Source organism: Triticum aestivum, chromosome 5B, assembly GCF_018294505.1.
Source record: "Triticum aestivum cultivar Chinese Spring chromosome 5B, IWGSC CS RefSeq v2.1, whole genome shotgun sequence".
NCBI lineage: Eukaryota > Viridiplantae > Streptophyta > Magnoliopsida > Poales > Poaceae > Triticum > Triticum aestivum.
The window spans coordinates 556,536,730-556,546,771 of NC_057807.1; the positions used below are offsets into that span (position 1 = coordinate 556,536,730).

A 10,042-nucleotide genomic window follows, 5' to 3' on the forward strand; every position below is an offset into this window, starting at 1 on the left:
CAACTGTGCCTCCGGGTCAGGCACATCCAAGTCTTCCTCTGTAGGTAACTTGACAGAAGGATTATGCAAAACATCTAAAAAGGTATTCGCGGGTACCGGTTTACGCTGGGATCCAAGCCGACTTAGAGCATCAGCCGCCTCGTTCTTCCTGTGATCTATATGTTCCACTTGATAACCCTTGAAGTGTCCAGCCACAGCATCAACTTCACGGTTATAAGCCACCATGAGAGGATCTTTGGAATCCCACTTGCCTGAGACTTGCTGAGCTACCAAATCTGAGTCACCAAAGCACCTTACACGGCTTAATTTCATATCTTTAGCCATCCGAAGACCATGGAGAAAGGCCTCATACTCAGCTGCATTGTTAGTACAGGTAAACATCAACCTCAACACATAACAAAATTTGTCACCTCGCGGGGAAGCCAAAACTACTCCAGCCCCCGAGCCTTCCAATTGCCTGGATCCATCGAAGTGAATCGTCCAGTATGTGTTATCTGGCTTCTCTTCAGGCGCCTGTAACTCTGTCCAATCGTTGATGAAATCCACCAGTGCTTGAGATTTGATAGCAGTACGAGGCACATATTTCAAACCATGAGGCCCAAGCTCAATGGCCCACTTGGCGACTCGTCCTGTAGCCTCTCTGTTCTAGATTATATCCCCCAAAGGAGCTGAACTGACCACAATGATGGGATGACCCAGGAAATATATCTTAAGCTTCCGGCTGGCCATGAACACCCCATAAACAAGCTTTTGCCAATGTGGATACCTCTGTTTGGACTCAATGATCACCTCACTGATGTAGTAAACCGGACGTTGAACTGGATATTCCTTACCAGACTCTTTGCGCTCCACCACAATGGCTACACTTACGGCACGTGCATTAGCGGCCACATATAGCAGCAGTGGCTCCTTGTCAATAGGAGCAGCAAGAACCGCCGGCTCAGCCAATTGTCTCTTCAAATCCTCAAAGGCAGTATTAGCCACATCACTCCAGACAAAATCATGTGTCTTCTTCAGCATCTGATACAGCGGTATGGCCTTCTCACCTAACCGGCTTATGAACCGGCTTAAAGCAGCAATGCGACCCGCCAAGCGCTGAACATCATTGATACACTTGGGTTTTGCTAAAGAGGTGATAGCCTTGATCTTCTCCGGGTTAGCCTCAATGCCTCTGTTAGAAACCAGAAATCCCAAGAGCTTGCCCGCTGGCACCCCAAAGATGCACTTTGCCGGGTTAAGCATCATGTTGTACACCCGGAGGTTTTCAAAGGTCTCCTTGAGATCATCTATCAGTGTTTCCTTCTCTCTGGATTTCACCACAATATCATCCACATAAGCGTGCACATTATAGCCAATCTAAGTATGAACAATTCTGCACGCAACGCTAATAAGTCGCCTGGGCACTCTTAAGCCCAAAAGACATAGAAACATAGCAGAAGGCTCCAAAAGGAGTGATGAACACCGCCTTATCCTAGTCCTTGACCGCCATCTTGATCTGGTGATATCCAGAATAAGCATCCAAAAAACTCAGACGCTCACATCCCGCCGTAGCATCAATAATTTGATCAATATGTGGGAAAGCAAAGGGATCAACTGGACAAGCTTTGTTCAAGTCTGTGTAGTCCACGCACATGCGCCAAGTACCATTCTTCTTGAGCACTAGCACTGGGTTAGCCAACCATTCAGGATGGAGTACCTCAATAACGAACCTGGCCGCCAAGAGCCGGGCCACCTCCTCACCAATGCCCTTGCGCCTCTCCTCATTAAACAGCCGAAGAAACTGCATGTCCGACTTATACTTAGGATCAATATTGAGAGTGTCCTCAGCGTGTTCTCTAGTACACCCGGCATGTCAGAAGGCTTCCATGCAAAGATGTCCCGATTCTCATGGATGAACTCAATGAGCGTGCTTTCCTATTTTGGATCCAGATTGGCACTGATGCTGAACTGCTTAGATGAATCGCCAGGAACGAAATCAACCATATTAGTGTCCTTGGCCATTTTAAACTTCATCTTCGGCTCATGCTCTGTGGTGGGCTTCTTCAAGGATGTCATGTCTGTTGGGTCAACATTGTCTTTATAGTACTTTAACTCTTCTGCAGCACAGACCGACTCAGCGTAAGCCGTGTCGCCTTCTGTTGGGGAACGTAGCAGAAATTCAAAATTTTCTACGCATCACCAAGATCAATCTATGGAGATTCTAGCAACAAGAGAGAGAGAGAGAGGGAGTGCATCTTCATACCCTTGAAGATCGCTAAGCGGAAGCGTTACTAGAACGCGGTTGATGGAGTCGTACTCGCGGCAATCCAAATCGCGGAAGATCCGATCTAGCGCCGAATGGACGGTGCCTCAGCGTTCAACACACGTACAGCCCGTGGACGTCTCCTCCTTCTTGACCCAGCAAGGGGAGAGTAGAAGTTGAGGGAGAACTCCGACAGCACGACTGCATGGTGGTGGTGGAGCTCGTGGTATTTCTGCAAGGCTTCGCCAAGCACTAGGCAGCAGGAGGAAGAGTTGGAGGAGGGAGGGGCTGCGCCAAAAGCAAGGGTGCTGCAGCCCTCCCACCCCCTTCTATTTATAGGGTGAAGGGGAGAGGGGGCCGGCCCCTCTAGATCCCATCTAGAGGGGGGGCGGCGGCCAGGAGGGGGAAACTTGCCCCCCAAGCAAGGTGGAGGCGCCCCCTCTCCTAGGGTTTCTAAACCCTAGGCGCCTTGGGCCCTTGGGGCGGTGCACCAGCCCACTAGGGGCACCAACCCACTAGGGGGCTGGTTCCCTCCCATATCCAGCCCATTAAGTCCCCGGGGGCAGGTGACCCCACCCAGTGGACCTCCGGACACCTTTCGGTCGTCCCGGTACAATACCGATAACCCCCGAAACCATTCCGGCGACTGAAACTGGACTTCACATATATAAATCTTCACCTCCGGACCATTTCAGAACTCCTCGTGACGTTCGGGATCTCATCCGGGACTCCAAACAACCTTCGGTAACCACATACAATTTCCCATAACAACTCTAGTGTCACTGAACATTAAGTGTGTAGACCCTACGGGTTAGGGAATCATGCAAACATGACCGAGACATTCTCCGGCCAATAACCAGCAGCGGGATCTGGATACCCATGTTGGCTCCCACATGTTACACGATGATCTCATCGGATGAACCACGATGTCGGGGATTCAATCAATCCCGTATACAATTCCCTTTGTCAATTGGTATGTTACTTGCCCGAGATTTGAACATCGGTATCCAAATACCTCTTTCAATCTCATTACCGGCAAGTCACTTTACTCGTTCTGTAATGCATGATCCCGTGACTAACTACTTAGTCACGTTGAGCTCATTATGACGATGCATCACCGAGCGGGCCTAGAGATACCTCTCCGTCATACGGAGCGACAAATCCTAGTCTCGATTCGTGTCAACCCAACAGACACTTTCGGATACACCTGTAGTGCACCTTTATAGTCACTCAGTTACGTTGTGACGTTTGGTACACCCAAAGCACTCCGAAGAACCTCTGTGGTATAATTATATATAAAAGAAGAATGGTAGTACACTGGACATCTACATTCAGTAAAACATACAATAATGTTAGTAGCTGGTCCATAATAAAAGAAGACAACAAACAAGCGATAACAGTAATACACTGTACACAAGGGAGGTACTTTACCCATTCTCTTGAAATTGGGGATAAATTGTAAAGGGCGGCGCTGGCATACAACTTTATACTGAGGTAGACATGAGTTGAATTATGAAAAACTCAAAGAGTTGGCAATCACACCTGACAAACAACACTCTGTATTTTTTCAAATTTGTTGCGAAGGTAACAAATTATGTTGGTGAGGGCATGCCAATATATTATGTGATAGTAGGCCGTTTCCAAGCAAAACACAACTATAAGAAGAAGAAAATATGCAAGCAGCCTCCAAATTGACTGAATGCCAGTATTTGCAACAGGCAAGACACCTAAGAAAATATGAAGATGCTTTTTTTGTAGTTATGGGCTGTAGCCACAAACAAATGGTACTAGATAAAGCAATGACATAATCCCTCGTTCCCATGGAAATGGTCAGGAAAAAAATCCAAATCTGATCAGTTATAATTTTCTCTCCAAAAGCTAGCAGGCCAGGGAGTAATCTAGTCGCCAATTAACATCATTCCAGATTTAGTACTTAAAGAGAATGAGTAAGACAACATATCTGGTAATGGAAAAATGTTTCATTTCCCCATCATCAGATAATACTATCATACAGAAAATGGTGTTGACATCCAGGCCAGACCACAAATCCAAATTTCCAAACCAGTTTAGTACTTACAGAGAAACACATGTATGGAGGCGATGAAAAGCTCTCTTGCAAATGGGATTATCATGTGAAATCAACCTTTGAGGAAACAAAGGAAATAAAACAGAAAAATTAAATGCAAACTTACTGATTACATATGAAATTTCTACCCAAATGGTACTAACAACAGAAAAATAGTAGACAAGGTAAAATCATATCAAGGTCATTCAGATAGCTCCATTAAAACATATGTTTTGCAATATTGTCAAGTAACATAAGGTGGGACAATAGTGCGTAACAAATACATGAAACAACAATAACAATCCAATAAAAAAACAGTCCAAATTATGAAACTCAAACTAAAAGAAGGTACCCAACTGATTATTGTACAAATGCATTCATTATTTCTGATAGTGGGTAACCTTGTTTCAGATCTCTTCACAAGTTAATTAGTGAATACTTCTAAACATAGATTTACTGTGTTAGAAAAGGTGGCTCATTTTCAAGTAAAGGAAATTTAATTCATCAAAAATCATTGATAATATAAGTTGCAATATAAGACAAAATTTTAATTCAAGACATGTATATACCGAATTATTGTCATTTTATTTTTAAGGGCTTTGAGTGAAAGGTTGCAGATTAGACTTTTCAAGTACATTGTCACCTGCAAGCCGAGCACAAGAAAAATAAAAAATATTTCAATTAAGTGATGTTAGTAGGTTTACCAAATTATAGATCTAAGAAGTTTGCAATGACTAATAATTGAATGTGAGAACGAAAAATAATCCTATGGCATCCATACTACTTATCACTACTACTAATTCATGTAAAGATCATGAATTGTTGACGAAACCACAAAGAGGCAGCCAACCATACTATTTATCAGTAATACTAATTGTTGTAAACATCAAGAATTGTTATCCCGGTAATCTTCTGTCGTAAGCTTATTAGCTGGACAATTATAATGAGCAATTGTCGGGTACCAAGGACCAAGGACGTGAATATTTGGAAATAGACATATTGGTGAAAGAAGAGTGGCACTGAATATGCAAGAGGCTGTGGCCATTGACTCTAAGGGACAAGTGCATAAGTCCAATCGCTCAAGTTTTTGAGAAAAGATCAGCTAGATGAAGAGGAGGTTGCTCTATGTACAAAATCCTCTAGAGCATCTGCCCATCTCCTCTGATCCTCTCTCAGGTGGTGACTCGGGCAGTATGGCCGCGCGCCTACCAGTCTCCAAATATGCTCAAATCAATTGACCATCGCCAACAACATTACCTATATGTACAAATTGGATTGGAAGTATGTCAGGACAAAGAAATTGTTTTGTGGAAAAAGGAATCGTACATGAAAATGAAATAAATATAGGGGGACCTGGTGTATTGTTGTTCCCATACAAATGTCCTCTTGTACAGTGCCCTCCATCACCTCCAGCCTGAATTATGCAGTTGCTGGAGCACCATCGAGAAGAACAGGTTGCCCTACAAGAGTACCCTGTACAAGAAGAAGAGAGGAGGATTAAATTAGAATAGGCGTTGATCCACCGTCGCCGGCTAGGAGCAGGATGAGACGTCATCCGCTCTACCGCCACCGTTGCCGCCAGAGCTATGGATGTAGATATGTGTTCCAAAGGCCAGCGGCCCATGCCGCACCCTCGCCCCGCCCAGCACCACCCCACGCGGGTTCCATCGCCGCAACCTCAGCGGAGGCGTTGCCGGCTCGTTGCCGCTGCCGCCTTCAGGACCTGAGAGAGAAGGGGAGGGAAGATGAGCAAACTGACCAGGCAGCCGCTCGAGCGTCGGATCCCCTCATACGCCTCGCCTTGGCTGGATCCCCTGGACCGCCGGTTGCCTCGCACGCGTCTCGTTGGCTCCCTTGAGCGCTAGATCCCTCTTGCGCGGCTGGCATCCGCTGGATCCGGTCGACCACCGGTTCCCTCACTAGCTTCGCCTCCTCGGCTGCAGATGATAAATGGGTCGTTGAGGCCCAATCAACGAGAGGCCTTCAAAAAGGTCTCCAGAATAGCTGCCCATCAGGACAGGCGGCCCAGTCGCAGTAAACCGGCGCTGAAACATGATCTGACGGCGAGAAACCATCTAGATGCATAATCCGACAGCCGAAATCGCTGGGGGCGTGAGAGAGCTCGGTTTAGGCTCAGTTTTACTGTCCTTAAATGTGTATCACTACGATCGAGATTCAATAAATCATTAACATTGGGTGTATGACCAAAGAAGATTTTATTCATGTAAACAGAATAACAATTATTCTCTGTCTTGAATGAATAACCGTATTGCGATAAATATGATCTAATCATATTCATGCTCAACGCAAACACGAAATAACATTTATTTAGGTTCAACACTAATACCGAAAGTATAAGGAGTGTGCGATGATGATCATATCAATCTTAGAACCACTTCAAACACACATCGTCACTTCACCCTCAACTAGTCTATGTTTATTTTGTAACTCCTGTTTTGAGTTATTAATCATAGCAACCGAACAAGTATCAAAAACCCAGGGGCTACTACGAACACTAGTAAGGTACACATCAATAACTTGTATATTAAATATATCTTTGTTCACTTTGCCATCCTTCTTATCCACCAAATGTTTGGGGCAGTTTTGCTTCTAGTGACCATTTTCTTTGCTGTAGAAGCACCCAGTTTCAGGCTTGGGTCCAGCTATGGGCTTCTTCCCGGGAGTGACAACTTGCTTGCCATTCTTCTTGAAATTCCCTTTCTTTCCCTTTGCTCTTTTCTTGAAACTAGTGGTCTTGTCAATCATCAACACTTGATCCTCTTTCTTGATTTCTACCTTCGTCGATTTTAGCATCGCGAAGAGCTCGGGAATCATTTTCATCATCCCTTTCATACTATAGTTTATCACGAAGTTCCAGTAACTTGGTGATGGTGACTAGAGAACTCTGTCAATCACTATCTTATCTGGAAGATTAACTCCCACTTGATTCAAGTGATTGTAGTACCCAGACATTCTGAGCACATGCTCACTAGCTGAGCAATTCTCCTCCATTTTCTTAGGCGAAGTACTTGTCAGAGGTCTCATACCTCTCGACACAGGCATGAGTCTGAATTACCAATTTCAGCTCTTGGAACATCTCATATGCTTCGTGGCGTTCAAAATGTTTTTGAAGTCCCGGTTCTAAGCCGTAAGGCACGGTGCACTAAACTATCAAGTAGTCATCATATTGAGCTAGCCAAACGTTCATAATGTCTGCATCTGCTCCTGCAAATAGGCCTGTCACCTAGCAGTGCATCAAGGACATAATTATTCGGTGCAGCAATGAGGATAAACCTCAGACCACGGACCCAGTCCGCATCACTGCTACTATCATGTTTCAACTTAGTTTTCTCTAGGAACATATAAAAAACATAGGGAAGCTACAACGCGAGCTATTGATCTACAACATAATTTGCAAAATACTATTAGGACTAAGTTCATGATAAATTAAAGTTCAATTAATCATATTACTAAAGAACTCCCACTTAGATAGACATCCCTCTAGTCATCTAAATGATCATGTGATCCATAACTAAACCATGTCCGAGCATCACGTGAGATGGAGTAGTTTTCAATGGTGAACATCTCTATGTTGATCATATCTACTATATGATTCACGTTCGACCTTTCGATCTCAGTGTTTCGAGGCCATATCTGCATATGCTAGGCTCGTCAAGTTTAACCCGAGTATTCTGCACGTGCAAAAACTGGCTTGCACCCGTTGTATGTGAACGCTGATCACACCCGATCATCACGTGGTGTCTCGGCACGACGAACTGTAGCAACGGTGCATGCCCAGGGAGAACACTTATACCTTGAAATTTAGTGAGGGGTCATCTTATAATGCTACCGACGTACTAAGCAAAATAAGATGCATAAAAGATAAACATCACATGCAATCAAAATATGTGACATGATATGGCCATCATCATCTTGTGCCTTTGATCTCCATCTCCAAAGCGCCATCATGATCTCCATTGTCACCAGCTTGCCACCTTGATCTCCATTGGTGCATCATTGTCGTCTCGCCAACTATTGCTTCTACAACTATTGCTACCGCATAGTGATAAAGTAAAGCAATTACATGGCGATTGCACATCATACAATAAAGCGACAACCATATGGCTCCTGCCAGTTGCTGATAACTTTGTTACAAAACATGATCATCTCATACAACAATTTATATCACATCATGCCTTGACCATATCACATCACAACAAGCCCTAAAAAAGAAGTTAGACGTCCTCTACTTTGTTGTTGCAAGTTTTATGTGGCTGCTACGGGCTTCTAGCAAGAACCGTTCTTACCTACGCATCAAAACCACAACGATTTTTCATCAAGTGTGCTATTTTAACCTTCAACAAGGACCGGCCGTAGTCAAACTCGATTCAAGTAAAGTTGGAGAATCAGACACCCACTAGCCACCTATGTGCAAAGCATGTCGGTAGAACCAGTCTCATGAATGCGGTCATGTAATGTCGGCCCGGGCTGCTTCATCCAACAATACCGCCGAATCAAAGTAAGACGTTGGTGGTAAGCAGTATGACTATTATCGCCCACAACTCTTTGTGTTCTACTCGTGCATATCATCTACGCATAGACCTGGCTCGGATGCCACTGTTGGCGGATGTAGCATGCAATTTCAAAAAAAATCCTACGATCACGCAAGATCTATCTAGGATATGCATAGCACCGAGTGGGGAGAGTGTGTCCACGTACCCTCGTAGACCGAAAGCGGAAGCGTTAGTTAACGCGGTTGATGTAGTCGAACGTCTTCACGATCCAACCGATCCAAGTACCCAATGTATGGCACCTCCGAGTTCAGCACATGTTCAGCTCGATGACGTCCCTCAAACTCTTGATCTAGCAGAGGGTCGAGGGAGAGTTTCGTCAGCATGACGGCGTGATGACGGTGTTGATGATGTGATCCGCGCAGGGCTTCGCCTAAGCACTACAATGATACTATCGGAGGAGTAAACGGTGGAGGGGGGCACCACACACGGCTAAGCCTTTGGGGTGCCCCCTGCCCCAATATATAAAGGAGGGAGGAGGAGGCCAGCCATCAGGAACGCGCCAAGGGAGGTGGAGTCCTACTCGGACTCCACTCCTAGTAGGATTCGGCCCCCTCTTTTTTTCCTTCTTATAGAGGTGGAAAGGGGGAAGGAGAGTGAGTAGGAGAAGGAAAGGGGGGTGGTGCCCCCTTTCCATAGTCCAATTCGGCCTGCTCCCTTGTGGGGGGTGCACCAGCCCTTGTGGGCTGGTTAGCCTCCCTCATATGGCCCATATCTTCCACCGGGGGGTTCTGGTAACCCCTCCAGTACTCCGGTTTGTATCCAATACACTCCGGAACCCTTATGGTGTCCGAATACCACCTTCCAATATATCAATCTTTACCTCTCGGCCATTTCGATACTCCTATTCATGTCCGTGATCTCATCCTGGACTCCGAACAAACTTCAGTCATCAAAACACATAACTCACAATACAAATCATCATCGAACGTTAAGCGTGCGGACCCTACGGGTTCGAGAACTATGTCGACATGATCGATGCACATATCTGATCAATAACCAATAGCAGAACATGGATGCTCATATTGGCTCCTACATATTCTACGAAGATCTTTATCAGTCAAACTGCATAACAACATACGTTGTTCCCTTTGTCATCGGTATGTTACTTGCCCGAGATTCGATCGTCGGTATCTTCATACCTAGTTCAATCTCGTTACTAGC

General features: G+C 45.2%; 1 long non-coding RNA gene across 1 annotated transcript; it reads right to left on the bottom strand.

Moving 5' to 3' along the window:
* Positions 1-5,310: 5,310 nt before the first annotated feature.
* Positions 5,311-6,239, bottom strand: LOC123113192 (uncharacterized). The gene is made up of 2 exons (XR_006455968.1): positions 5,661-6,239; positions 5,311-5,564 (listed from the first exon to the last, which is right to left on the bottom strand). It is a non-coding gene; the product is annotated as an uncharacterized lncRNA (long non-coding RNA).
* Between the last annotated feature and the right edge of the window lie 3,803 nt (positions 6,240-10,042).